The sequence below is a fragment of the Benincasa hispida genome, chromosome 2 (genome assembly GCF_009727055.1).
Source record: "Benincasa hispida cultivar B227 chromosome 2, ASM972705v1, whole genome shotgun sequence".
Taxonomy (NCBI): Eukaryota; Viridiplantae; Streptophyta; class Magnoliopsida; order Cucurbitales; family Cucurbitaceae; genus Benincasa; species Benincasa hispida.
In genome coordinates, this window is record NC_052350.1 from 9,109,611 (window position 1) to 9,125,676 (window position 16,066).

The following is a 16,066-nucleotide window of genomic DNA, read 5'->3' on the forward strand; positions in this document are numbered from 1 at the left end:
GAATAAGAAATCACAAGGCTTTGAACTGTTTTGAATGAACGCATTCTCAAAAGCTGAACGCAAAGTTGCGGGGAATGAATAAAAAGTTTTTGAGCAAAGGCTTGCCGGATTTTAACTTAGAAAAGGTCTTTTTGAAGAAGCAGCTAAAGTGGAGGAGACCATTGCGGCCATGGTCAGAGGTATGAGGAAATTATATTCTGAGAGACTGGTCATCGCAAAGGAAAGCCTGAGGGTGAGTTAGAATTTCTTGAGTATAATGCATGCTTAAGGACAAGCATGATTCTAAGTTTGGGGGTGTGATGACAGGCAGAAATGCACGTCATTTTAGGCCTTTTATTTAGAATTATGAGGATTGTTATATGAAATATATGGCAAATATGTTAAGAATTCATGAGAAAATGAGTTTGTGTCGTTCAACATTAAGAATCTCGGCTAACCCATTATTATGTGTTATTATGCATTCAATTGTCTATCTTTGTAGCTAATGCAGGAAGCGGACGCATACGTGGAAGCTGAGCTATCGGAAAGACGACTGCATGTATAGAATTTCTCCATCGCAAAGGCGAACGCATACATTCGATGCATGAATGTTGCAGCCATCAACCGCACGCGTCCATCACATAGAGGTTGCGGTCGTCAAGCGAATGCGGTCATCCTAAGAAGATTACGGCTACATGATGTTAACCATAATAGAGGGATGAATTCAAGGTTGGTGGAATGCAACATGAACGCATACCTCGGGAGAGTTAAAAGATGATGTTGACATTTTACCTACCACGCCGTTAGCAGCAGGGATTCAGAAAAGGACCATCGCACCGCAAACATTAGAATCAAAGCAGGTTCATTAATGTTGTCAGTGATCAAGCTCTATAAATAGAAGCCGCTGAGCAAAATTTTAATTTATCCAAGGTTCATTAATGTTGTCAGTGATCAAGCTCATTAATGTTTATCCAAGTGAGAGGAAAGCTTCATCTTCTTCATCCATTCTGAGTGACTATCGGAGCCTTCGCCAGAGTCAGAGCTCGAGAGAGTCTGCTCCACCGCCCATCCATGGCACCACCGGCAGCCTTGGCACACATCTGCTGGAAGCAAGACATTGCTTCCAGCTGGTCTTTCCATTTCTCTTCTTTTCTTATATTGTATTATATTACATTTTGACTTAAGGAACTAATACATTTTGTGATCAATGCATTTCTATATTTTCCTTCGACTCCATCTCCATCCTCATTTACTTAGCATCCTTAACATTCATTGTATCACTTAGTAAGATTGCTAGAGTATTGCATACTTAATCATGCGACATAGGAATATGAAGCATGTAGCAAACCATTGGGAGGTGTGCGTTGCATGAGTACTCTGAGAAAACCTTATTTGCTTAGTGTGAAGCTGTAGCAATGCTTGTCTATAGGCAGACGGAATGCTTTTCTATGAGTAAAATCAGTAGCAACTAACTGCCCGAGAGGGTAAGTGGTTGGTCGCATTAAGCAATGTAAGCAAGTATTCACTAGGAATATGAATAATCTTATGTCAACCAGGCTTTTGCGGTTACCTTGTCTTATGCATGCATCCAACACACCTTTAAAGCTACTCGAGAGAGAGTCTAAAGAAAAAACCTAAGACTTGAGAGAGTTATGTTAGAATCGAAGCTCGGGAGAGCTAGATTAAGATCGCATAAGCAATAATGGAGACTTAGGAATAAGTTCCGTTTTTTATTACAAATCACGTGCATTTGCGTCGGGCGTGTATGGCATGTTCGCATTAGTTTGTGTTGGCTGGGGTTGCCTTTGCGGTCAAGCTTAGAGTTGCGAAGAAGACATCCTCACATTTTATCTATTTTTCCATGCATTTTACTACGCGTCAAAAGTTGTTGTGTCTCTACCTCTCATTCATATTCTCATCGCTTAATCTGATAGCTAAGAGTAGGAGTAGTTTATAGCTTACAACCCCCATCATTTTTTTGTTCATCCGCCACAAACACATCACCACATATATTTAGCTACAAGTCCCTGAGTTCGACCTCGGATCACCTGAGAAACTTGCGTTCGCGTTATACTTGGCGTGAACGCAAGAAAACTTGTGACAGGAACGCGTGGTCATCGCATATTAGAGTAACACATATTTTCATTCCAACGCATGATAATAAACGCATAACTTAAGACATGTATCGCATAATTGCATTCACACTAATTTTAGTCATCATAAGTACAGCTGAGCCAATAACCGTTATGCCTCTGTAGTTACATCTGTCTTCTTAAGTACCACTGATCCCTCTAATGAACATAAGTCATAGTCTTACTATGACTAAGTCTTCTCTTTCAAAAAGAAGTTGTGGCCACTATGTTCAAGCCCCAAAATTAGCCCTTAAGGGAGAAATCTCTCTACTTATCCCTGCTTCAAGAAATGATTGAATTCCATCTTGTGGATTGAGTTTTCAGCTCCCAGATCAGACAAGTCCTCAAAAAGGTAGACATGTTGAGTTGGCAATCTGGCCACTCTCACCCATACTAGTCAAAGAACCGCCCTCAAATGCAAGAGTTCCCAAAACACTCAGGATTGAGGTCGTGTCATCTATGGTTATTTAGGTGAGATGTAAGTCTCTAGTATCAACGGTGTTATATACAAAGTCTAGTCATCTCATGGTCCAGGTCTTATACAAACTCTTTGTATAGGACACCCCGCTCCACATCTCCACATGAATGGTCAGGATCTACCATCTGTAGTAGTTTACAACACTTGCAAACCTCTATAAAGCGGGCCGTATCTATAGTGTCACTAGGATCAGGTATCCCACCTTAATCCTTATACTGTAGACCTATTTAGGTTATCACTTAAGGCATGCTCCACTTGTATATCATATATACATGCTTAAGTTCACATAAGATAACCAAGGAGCTTTGTTTATTGGATATGAGTAAATGCCAGAACTGAATAACACTTATTTCATTCATTGAACAATGTGTATCTTTACAAGCCAACGAGACTCCAGGAGAATTAGGACACTAATCCAATAATCTCCCACTTGTCCTAATGACTCGAGAGACTAATGTACAATACAATATTAAAATGTACAATATACAATAAACTAAGGCATACCCCAGTATCATCTCGCTCTTGCCCTAGACAAGATGCCGCATGTCCCACAGACCACGACTCTCCAGGTGACCCTTGAACACTTTAGCCGTGAGGGCCTTTGTAAAGGGATTAGCATCGTTGTGCTCCGATGCGATCTTCGTGACTATCACATCACCGCGATGCACAATCTCCCTAATTAGGTGATATTTTCATTCTATGTGCTTACCCTGACGATGACTCCAAGGCTCCTTTGAATTTGCCACAGCCCCACTATTATCACAATACAGTGTTATTGACAAATCCATATTTGGAACAACTTCCAAATCTGAAAGGAACTTCCTTAGCCAAACAGCCTCTTTAGCTGCTACATATTCGGCTTCCATAGTGGAGTCCGTGATGCATCCTTGCTTGATGCTTCGCCAGACTACAGCCCCTCCATTCAGAGTAAACACTGACCCCGATATCGATTTGCGAGAATCTTGATCAGTTTGAAAGTTAAGAGTCTGTGTATCCTGTAAGGATCAGATCCTTATCTCCATACACAAGCATGTAGTCTATCGTTCTTCAAAGATACTTGAGGATCGTCTTGACCGCCATCCAGTGATCAAATCCTGGATTGAACTGATACCGACTGACAATTCCAACCGTATAGCAAATGTCGGGTCTGGTACACAATATTGCATATATCAAGCTTCCTACAGCAAAGGCATAGGGAATCCGTTTCATCTCCTCAATTTCTTGAGGTGTCTTAGGACATTGATCCTTGGACAAAATGATTCCATGCCTGAAGGGTAACAAATCCCTCTTGGAATCTTGCATCCTGTACCTGATCAACATTTGATCAATGTACGATGCCTGAAATAGGGCTAACCGTTTTTTCTTGCGATCCCGAATAATCTGAATCCTGAGAACATATTGTGCCTCACTCAAATTTTTCATTTGGAACTGAGCAGCTAGCCAACTCTTAATGTGAGTCAGATACCCTACATCATTCCCAATGAGTAAGATATCATCCACATATAGTACCAGGAAAGCTACTGAGTTGTTGATGATCTTTTTGTAAACACAAGGCTCATCAACATTCTGGTTAAAGCCAAACGACTTGACAACAGTGTCAAATCTGATGTTCCAAGATCTAGATGCTTGTGTCAACCCATAAATGGACCTATTAAGCTTGCAAACTCTTTGCTCTTGATCTGGAACTACGAACCTCTCTGGTTGAGTCATATAGATGGTCTTCTAAAGATTATCATTAAGGAAGGTAGTCTTGACGTCCATTTGTCATATTTCATAATCATAAAATGTGGCCATGGACAGGAGAATTCTGATAGACTTCAACATGACAATAGGTGAGAAAGTTTCCTCATAGTCAACTCCCTCAACCTAGGTATAACCCTTTGCCACGAGTCTAGCCTTAAAGGTTTGTACCTTTCCATCTACACCTCTCTTTTGCTTAAAGACCAACTTACACCCAATAGGTCTTACCCCATCAGGTGGATCAACAAGCTCCAAGATGTTATTGAAGTACATAGACTTCATTTCCTGGTTCATGGTCTTAACCCATTCATCTTTGTCAACATCCTCCATTGCTTTCTTAAAAGATAACGGATCCTCGACCCCATCATTCGTAATGACATTTTGGGCTTCAGTCAAACCCATGTAGCGATCCACCCTCCCACTACGTCGAGGTAGTCTCAACTCTTGAGTTGGTTGACTAGATTTTCCGACCTCAACAACTCTTGTTGATCTGTCGAGCTTCGTAACTAATGATCCCTCATGTGATCTTCTTCCAAAAAGATAGCATTAGTGGAAACATACACTTTTTTCTCATTCGGATCATAGAAGTATCCTCCTCTCGTTTCCTTGGGGTAGCCTACAAAGAGGTAAACCTTCGAATGCGGTTCCAACTTCTTTGGGTTAGTCGCTAGCACATGTGCCGGACAGCCCTAAATCCTGAAGTGGCATAAACTACCTTTACGACCTCTCCATAACTCAAAAGGTGTTTCAGAAACACTTGTCGAGGGAACGTTGTTCAGGATATAACATGCAGTCTACACTGCATAACTCTAAAACGAGTCTGGAAGATGAGCATAACTCATCATAGACCGAACCATGTCCAACAAGGTCCTGTTTCTCCTTTCTGATACACCATTCTGATGAGGTGTACCAGGGGTCAAGAGTTGGGACGCAATCCCATGTTCTATCATATAGTTNAACAAGGTCCTGTTTCTCCTTTCTGATACACCATTCTGATGAGGTGTACCAGGGGTCAAGAGTTGGGACGCAATCCCATGTTCTATCATATAGTTATGGATTTGGAGGTCCATATACTCTCCACCACTATCAGATCGTAGTGTTTTTATCTTCTTACCTAACAAGTTTTCAACTTCAGCCTTATACTCCTTGAATTTGTCAAGGGCTTCAGACTTACGTTGCATTAGAAAGAGATACCCAAACCTTGAATAATCATCTATAAAAGAGATGAAATATGCATACCCACCTCGAGCTCTAGCATTCATCGGACCACAGAGGTATGAATGTACAAGCTCCAAGGCTTCTTTGGCTCTGTAACCTTTTCTAGTAAAAGGTCGTTTGGTTATCTTTCCTTCGAGGCATGATTCACATACCGGCAAGAAGATTTCTTCTAAACTCTTTAGAAGTCCACTTTGCACCAACTTCTCAATTCTATTGAGGTTGATGTGACCTAACCTTAGATGCCAAAGATGGGTGTTTTCCTTTGGAGAAACCTTTGGTCTTTTAGCTATTGTTGCCGTACTGAACATTTTAATGTTAAACAAGGCTTTTATGGCTAACAACCTTAGTACATATAAGTTATTTTCCATTGAACCATAACAAATCTCCATTCCATTCTTGAAAATAAACACTTTATTCTCAGAAAATGAGACAGTATAGCCTTTTTCAATGAGACAAGAAACCGATAATGTTATCTAGTAACATTATCCAGTAACAGATAACGTTTCTTGTCAATAAATAACTTCAGCCTGCCTATAGCAATAGCTGAAACAACCTCATCAATACCGACTCAAAGAGTCATCTCTTTTTGTGGCAACGTTTGGCAGGAACTGAATCCTTGGTAAGAGAAACTGACATGATTAGTAGCACCTGAATCGAGGATCCAAGCAAAATCATCATTCTCTACCAGACATGTCTCCAAGACCAACAAATCATATTTATTGTCTTGTCTCCTCTTTTGAAGAGTAGTGGGATGGAGGTCATTTGACACGAAATTCGTTTCAGACGATTCTTTCCACTTAAATAATCGGTCATTTTTAAAATCTTTAAACGAAAATACTAACGAGTTGCTAAAAAGAAAAACACATTGACCTACGTTATGTTTTAAGCAAATACCCATTGTAAAACAAAACAACATTGTTGGAGGGAAAATTAGGGACGGATGGGGTTGTGCACGCAATCATGCGTTAGACATGGCTTAAGCTATGCATTTACACCCATGCGTCAGAGGTCATGCGTCGGAATGAAAATGCGTTAATCTAGTATGCAATGACCACGCGTTCCTATCACAAGTTTTCTTACGCTCGCGCCAAGTATAACATGAACGCAAGTTTCTTGGGTAATCCGAGGTCGAACACAGGGACTTGGTAGCTACACAACAACCATTAACGCATAGTAAATGTTTGTGAAGAAAAGCACTCAATAATGCTTGTGAAGAAATGCATTTGAGGCGATGAATAAAAACAAAAAGAAGAAGTTTAATGGATATACACACTACTCCTACTCCTAATTCAACAGATAGAGCAATAGGAAACTTCCGATGAGAATTGGTTGCTACACAACAACCATTAACGCATAGTAAATGTTTATTATCTTAAATCGCCCGAGTAATTCCAACTTATCGCACTAACCCATCACACACCTCTCGGTGGTCAATCGCATGACTATATCTCTATAGTGCATGGTTGCGTCGAGCATAAGATTATGCCTATCTCTAGGAACAATGCATACTTTGCTTTAACGCGTTCCATTTTTTACCTTCTCAGGCAGTTAGACGTGGCTATTTAACTTATAGACAAGCAATGCAACAACCCATAAACAAGTGTTGATACAACATTTTACCAAGCAAAAAGGATTAACTCACTATACTCGCACAACGCACACCTCTCGGTGGGTTGCTTCATGCATCCTATCTCTAGGCTACACGATTAAGTATGCGATTGCCTTTGAATAATAAACGATGAAGATAAATAATGATAAAGATAATGATGATGAAAAAGATGGCATTGAAGGAATCAAGAGATGCATTTATTACAAAATGTCTTAATATCTTAAGCTAAAATGTAATACAATACAGAGGTTAAAAGAGAAATGAAGGACTCTGCGTCAAGGCTGCCGGTGGTGCCATGGATGAATGGTGGAGATGTCTCTCTCGAGCTCTATCTCCGACGAAAGCTTCAATCATCACTCGATCTGGTTTATAGAGGTAAAGAATTCTCACTAAAAATCTTGCTCAAGCTCTCATCTGTGATTGCAAACCTCTACCTTGAGGCAAAAGTTCGGATGTCTTGAAATGAAGGTCCAAAGGGATATTTATAGAGTTTAAACGCCAACAGCTATCATGATTGCGTTATGTCTCACTGCTGCCTTTGTCGCGGTATGGGCAATGTCACATCGTCTTATCTTGTTGATACTCCCAAGGTATGCATTCGAGCTTGATTCAGCTGAAGTATCAATGCATTCTACCTATCTTGCGATCGTCCTTCTATTATGGTTGTCATTCTGTGGCCGCAATTTCCAATTGATCACCGCAACTTCCAAGCCATGGACACATTTGATCACCTCAACTTCCAAGTGATGGATGCATTTGATCACCGCAACTTCCATGCGATGGACGCATGCGATCTCCACATGCACTGTCTCTTATACACATCTAGATGTGTATAAGAGACAGCTTTTGTCTTTGCGATCGTCTGGCTTCAGCGCATGCGTTTGTCTATGATTGCTTATTTCCAACGCATGCGTTTGATTCCTACAATAGCTACAAAAATAGACACTTTGGCATGGAGTAACGCATAATATTGGGGTCAGTGAGGATTAGGTGCTAATCGACGCAAAACTCAATTTTTCGCAAATTATAAGTTTTATCACCGCGTTTTCTACTTATTAGCCCTCATAATTCTAAATAAAAGTATAATAACTGGCATTTTTGCCAGTTATCAAACATCCAATAAGGTTTTAACAAAACTAACACGAACCTCGTGTGACATTTAGTTTTGCAATGACGCTTCAAAGGTTTAGGACAAAATCCGCCGAAGGGAGGTCAGTTATCCCTCCTCTGAATTGAGAAGTTCTCAACCAGTCATTAATACCAAAACAACTCTTGCTCCTATAACGACTAGCCATCATTGATTTGTCCAAGAGATCATTAACTTACTTAACAATCTCTCGTAAGAGTGACCCGCCTTTAAGCCCTAGAGGTCCGTCCCAAAAGGCCAATCCGAAGGGAAAAAATCCGATTGGGGCAAACCTAAAGTAACCCTATCCATTTCTGGAGTTCACCTTGATATTGACCAACTGCCCAAAACCCATCCAAAAGGGGACACTCCGAAGGCGACTTGAGGGCGTATAGAATGATCTCACGGTGTGAACCAATGACAGAGACCATAGAACGTGTTGACACACACCCTTCACCCACTTACTATAAATACTCTCGCCGTCCGCCTTGATATTGACTCATGCAAACACCATCCGAAGGGGGATGCATCCTGGGCAGGCCAAGCGTGAATCTCATGGTGTGAACATACAGGGAGAAACGTTAGTGGAATCATAGACTTATCTGATACGCCTCTTCCTCCCACTGAGTATTTTATAACCTAGGGTTTAGCTTACTTAGAAAAAACACGGCTAAGGATTTTAACTAAGTGACTTTTAGGTTTTCTCAAGAGTAACTTTTACCTTGGATAGTTGAATAACTTTTTGATCATCATCCATTAAACTCTTTAACGGAATCTTTGACCAAAACGTCGCATGCTTATTGAAAATCTATCTAATTCACCTTTCCAGGTAGGTTCCCAGGTAGGGGTATTACGTTTCCGTCAACTTAAGAACCCCAGCCTAGCCAAAACCTGGCTTAGACAAAAGGTCCCTTATAGATAGGTTTACAACAAATTTAATCTTTTATTCAACCAATTTAATCATATTAAACCGATTTTAAAAATTTAATCTAGGTTACTAAACTCTTTAGAACCACTTGAACTTAGGTCTATCTCAATCCAATTTTAAAACCCTTTTAAAAACTTGAGTTCACCCTAAGTCGGCATGCAACTCTGAATTATCAATTTTAGGTCTAATTTCCTTTATAACAATTATAAACGGAACAACCACAATGCTAAGCTAACACATGCAAGGCATTCATAACGCTTATAAACAGCCTAAGTGTCATGCTCAATGCATTGTCCATTCATTGCTACTTCTTTTATATAACACTTATACAAAACAACAATGAATCAAGAAAAACATGCTTCCATTCACCCTTAGACTATAACATTTATAATAAAAGGATGATGCATGATAATGCTCAATGCATGCAAAATATAACTCTTATATTTCATGATGCATGCTTATGCTTTCAAGTAATTTCTTCATGCAATATTATAACATTTATAATAAATGATGCATGAATAATTGCACAACCTAAGGTGGGTTTTTAACTATATGACAAACACTTTAACATAAAAGCACCATACATCATATGTATAAGCAATCAAAGTTGATGAACGGGGTAAAATTGTCTTAAAAACAAAAAAGGAAAGCTAACTATTACAAAGATAAGGAGTCTCCGGTTCAAATAGGCGAACCGGGTCTTAAATCGCTTGGCAAAGCATCGCTTTTCCAACCAACTATTGTGTACTAAGCACCCTATGATTGTCTACACGATAAAACAAACACTTTGTTCTATCGCTACCAGTGGTCCCAGAGTTAAACGATCGTTTAGCATTTACTATACGATCATATAGAAAAATCCAAATGATTGTTTAACTGTTACTACACGATCGTTCACCTTTACTAAGCGATGAAGCCTAAAGTACACGATCGCTTAGCGCGCTCCGCACAGCGCCTGCCTTTCACGATCGTCTAAGTGACTATGATGCTGCGAAGCACCATTGCCTAAGCGATTGCTTAGCTAGCGTCTCCGTATCGCATATGCGCGATCGCATAGGTAGTAACTAAGCAATGAAGCTTGCTAACTATACGATCGTCTAGCACACGCCTTCTACTAAACGATGAGCATCGCATGCTCCCACTACGATCGTCTACCTCCAGCGCCTACGCGATCGCGCAACCAACGCTATGCAATATGGTAAACAATTTACCCCATCGCTTAACATTAGCTAAATGATCGATTAGAAAATACTACACGATCGTCTAGCAAAAACTACTAAACGATCGCTTAGTAAAATCCCTACAATCGTTTACCTGCTGCTACACGATCCGACCAATGCTTGGTCTTCTTCTTCATTGAGAACTGCATCGCCATGCACCGAAGCTTCATCACGAACGACTCGACGATTTCAAACTTTTTGAATTACAGACTCGATTGCAAAGTTATGTTCGCCCAAAAACACAGGGGCCCTTACAATTAACACTTTGTAATATCGAAAGCTTTAACAAAAAGGCAATTTAAACCCAAAACATTCATCAATTCATCCATAAATGCATAAAATGGTTAACAAAAAATGTAGAAACCACCGCGATTGAAAGATGAGTTCAATTCAGATTTGTAATTTGGAATATCAGAGAGCCTGTCTGTGATACCAATTGAAAGAAATCGAAAGCTGAGATTTCCATGAGCAGTGGAACAAGACAATTCCAAATTATAATCATAAATGAATAGTATATTTACAGTCGTCTTCAAACAGACGGTTATACAATTCAAATGCAGAAATTACAGCATGAACAACAAATGAACAATGAGAAAAAACTCTATGAACATAGGCAGAAACGTCACCATGCTCTGTTGTGCACAAATGCTTGAACAACAGCAACCTCGAAAGCCCAATCTACACGACTGCAACACCGCAACGAACACAGCACGAACACTTCGCGCTCGTCCTCAACGAACTCCTCGATCACGAACTCCTCCGCAACAGCGCGAACGCCTCTACAACACCACGTACAGCCTCCAAAAAACCTCGATGGTGTCAAGTTGAGTTTGACACCACCAACAAGGCTACCTTGGTATTCTCGGTGTGAGAATCCAGAGGGTGGACTCTGTTCGGAATTGATATGAGGCAGACGAAGGAGGAAACATCGATAGCGTACACGACTGGGCAAGTGGGAGATGGCAGAGACCTATCATGTACGTCGATGCCCAATCGTTTAGATAAACCTAAGCGATCGTGTAGCAAAAGCTATGTGATCGTTTAGCTCGATTTGTCGTCGACAGACTCTACACGATCGTTAACTTAGGGCAAGCAATCGTCTAACAAAACTATGTGATCGTTTAGTAAATACTGCACGATCGTTTAGCTCACAACTACACAATCGTTTAGCTCGCCTAGTCGTCGTTTAGTAAATCTGTATTTACTTGATGACCCCGTGAGTTTCTTTACGCAAGAGTGAAAACTCAAAGAAAACTTTTTAGCGTTTTTAAAACATCTTTTTTCAAAATAGGAAAACCATTTTTCTTTTAAACTTACGGTTACCATGATCCAATAATCACCCAGTCATATGGTTATTTAAAAGAAAAAGAATTAATTATCCAATAATTAATACTATTAAAAATATAAATGATAACCAACTTATCATACTATATTTATAACCTATAGTTTTAATATTTCATCTCATGAAACATATAAATCATAGTTCTTTTTCTATTCCATGGTACTTAATGTAAATCTCATTTACATCAATCCTCCACTAGATGTATCTTATACTTCATACTGATTATATCATATATAATCAAAATACCTATTGTCAATTTGAACATTTCAAATCAACACCAAGAACTAATCCTCAACTGAATCCATTGAGTTACCAAGGGGACCTCATGGACTTGTAGCTCGAAGCTCCAATGGTACGTGAATAACTGACTAAACTCATTAGTCATAAGATCCACCATCCGTTAACTGCCAGGCATTCCACTAAAGACCGACAGTTGAACTCTCCTTACCATAGATATATTATGTGTCCATCTTAACCACTTAGTAGTGCGACAACCCTTCACAGATCGCTCGTAAGTACAGCTAGGCTAATAACCGTTATTCCCCTGTAGTTACATCTGTCTCCTTAAGTACCACTGAACCCTCTAATGAACATAAGTCATTGTCCTACTATGACTGAGTCTTCTCTTCCAAAGAGAAGTTGTGGCCACTATGTTCAAGCCCCAGAATCAGCCCTTAAGGGAGCAATCTCTCTACTTATCCCTGCTTCGGGATGGAAGTGAATTCCATCTTGTGGATTGAGTTCCCAACTCCTAAATCAGACAAGTCCACAAAAATCTAGGCATGTTGAGTTGGCAATCGGGCCACTCTCATCCATACTAATCAAAGGACCGCCCTCAAAGGCAAGTGTTACCAAAACACTCAAGATTGAGGTCGTGTCACCTATGGTCGTTTAGGTGAGATGTAAGTCTCTAGTATCAACGGCGTTATATACAGAGTCTAGTCATCACATGGTCTAGGTCTTATAAAAACTCTTTGTATAGGACACCTCCGCTTCACGTCTTCACATGAATGGTCAGGATGTATCATCTATAGTAGTTTACAACACTTGCAAACCTCTACAAAGCGAGCCGTATCTGTAGTGTCACCAGGATCAGGTATCCCACCTTAATTATTATACTATAGGCCTATTTAGGTTATCACTTAAGGCCTGATCCACTTGTATATCATATATACATTCTTAAGTTCACATAAGATAACCAAGGAGCTTTGTTTATTGGATATGAGTAAATGCCAGAATTAAATAACACCTATTTCATTCATTGAACAATGTGTAACTTTACAAAACAATGAGACTTTGGGAGAATTAGGACACTAATCCTAACATGTAGATAATATCCTACTCATTGGGAATGATGTAGGTCTACTGACTGCAGTTAAGAACTGGCTAGCGACCCTATTCCAAATGAAAGATTTGAGAGAGGCTCAGTTTGTTCTAGGTATACAGATCTTTCGGGATCGTCAGAACAAAGTGCTAGCACTGTCTCAGGCATCGTACATTGACAAGATATTGCTCAAGTACTCGATTTAGGACTCCAGGAGGGGCCTACTGCCATTCAGGCATGGAGTCACTTTATCTAAGGACATGTGTCCTAAGACGCCTCACGAGGTTGAGGAGATGAGACAGATAAGTCTAACCCAGGACATTTTGATGTTGTTGACCCGTTTACGAAGGCTGTCATGGCTACAGTGTTTGAGGACCACCTACGAAGCATGGGTCTATAGGATCACCCGCAGTTGGACTAGGGCAAGTGGGAGATTTTCTTATACTGGGCTTTTATGCCCTAGTTTATTGTTTTGTACTAGTTTTTTGTACACCCACTTCGCTTTAGGACAAGTGGGAGATTGTTGGGGTCGATGCCCTAAAGTCTCGTATCCTGTAGTTTGTAAACAGTTTGTATGAATGCTTGTGTTGTTAATATATGATATTTAGTTCACATCTGTATTTTTGCTCATTTTCTTTTTTTATTTTCTTTACCACAAACCAATAAACATAAAATCCATGCTTATCTATATTTGACTCAAGCATGTATGTGATGATATACAAGTAGATCATGTCTTGAGTGATAACCAAAATGGTATGTAGTATATAGATATATGAGGGAAACCTTATCCTGGTAACGCTACGGATGTGGCCCGCTTTGTGGAATGGTCACAAGTGTTATGACTTGTCACAGATTGTCTGATCCTGATCATTCATGTTGGGGACATACGAGCGGGGGCATTCTATACAAAGAGTTTGTATAAGACCTGACCACGAAGTGTTAACATCTCGTTATATAACACTGTTCATGACAGAGACTTCACTTTCACTAGGATGACCATAGTAACAGTGACTCAATCCTGAGTGAGTTGGAAATCTCGACCATTGAGGGCAATCCTTTGATTTGTATGGGTACGAGTGGCCAGGTCGCTGATTCAAACCTACCATTTTGGGGATTCGTCTGATTGGGAGCTGGGAACTCAGCTACAACAAGATGGAATTCACTCATTCCTTGAGGGGGGTAAGTAGATAGATGCTCACTTGAGGGTTGTTTCCAAGGCTTGAACGATGTGGCGCCACACACCTCTCTTTGGCCCAAGAAGTGTTCACACTAGTTGGACTATTTGTATTGTTCATTAGAGGAATCAGTGGTACTTAGGAGTGAGATGTACTATAGGGCAAAATGATAATTTGGCCCAACTGTATTACGAGCATCTATGAAGGGTCATCGTACTCATGATTGGTTATATGATGGATACATAGTAAATATATTTGTGGTAAGAAGAGTTTAGCTGTTGGTCTTTAATGGAATGCCTGACAGTTAACGGATGGTGGATCTCGTGGCTAAAGAGTTTAGTCAGCTATTACGGACCGTTGGAGCTTTCAAGCACAAGTCCATTAGGTCCCCTGGGTAGCTTGGATAATGTCAAGAACCAATGTTTGGGTTAATTTTAAATGTTCAAATTGACAAAAGGAATTCGAATATATATGAATATAATTGGCTAAATGTATGAGATACATTATTTTGGAGGAAATTAGTATAATATGATTTATATCAAGTAAGAGGAGAAAATACTATAGTAGATATGTGATATCAAAATATAGGATAAAAATATAATATGATTATATTTATTATTAATTAATTGGTTAATTATATGATAATTAAGCCAAAAATCGTGTTTGAACGTGGGTTAGTGGGAATGAGTCGGTTATTGTAACCGATGAAATAAAAATGAAATTGTTTCATTTTTGAATCATTCGTTCAGTCCGTCCAAAAGAAAGAGTGAGAGCGCGTTGGTGAAAAGAAAACAATCACTTAAAGAATCGAGAGCCTATACAATAGTTGCCTCGCGCCTAAATGATCATCCATCTCGCGCCTAAACGATCGCACGCTATTTTCTACACAATCGGATAACTTCTCTAAACGATCGTATAGTGTGCCGATTTTGCTAAACAATCGTATACCTTTTCCTAAACGATCGTTCAGTAAAATCTACATGATCATGTAGCCTCTCCTAAACGATAAGCAGTTCGCTATGCGATAGCGCCTTTTTTCCCTCTCACTTACTTATCGCCTACACGATCTGGTATTCCTTCTTCCTCTACCAAATTCACCAAAGACCACACTTTGGGTTCTCACTTTGAAAATACCCAGGGCTCTTTTCTTGTGGTGTCGTCCCCATGGCGTTCGAGTTCACGGTTGTTCGCGCTGCTGTAGTCAATGCTTCTATTGGGTGTTGGTAGATCGTGTGGAGGTTTTCCGCTGCTTTGAGTGTTGAAGTTTGAAGAACATCTTCAACTGGTATGACACTTTTTCCCTTGTTATTTTGTTGTTCAGAGCATGCCGATAATTACTATTTGTTTGCATAACTGTATGTTTGAATGTATAATATGTATTTCGGTCACGGTGATATCGGAGCGATCCAAACACGCTCATGAAACTCTTCGGTAAGAGATCCTTCAGTTTCAACTATCCAAAGTAAAAGTTACTCTTAGGAAAACCCAAAAAGTGACTTAGTTAAAATTCTTAGCTGTGTTTTTTCTAAGTAAACTAAACCCTAAGTTATAAAATGCTCAGTGGGAGGAAGAGATGTATCTGATATGTCAATGATTCCACTCACGTTTCTCCCTTAATATTCACACCGTGAGATTCATCCTTGGCCTCATGGTGCCCTGGGAGCATCCCTCTTCAGATGGTGTTTGCATGAGTCAATATCAAGGTGGACAGAGAGAGTGTTTATAATAAGTGGGTGAAGGGTGTATGTCAATGCATCCTACGGTCTCTGTCATTAGATCAGATCATTCTATACTC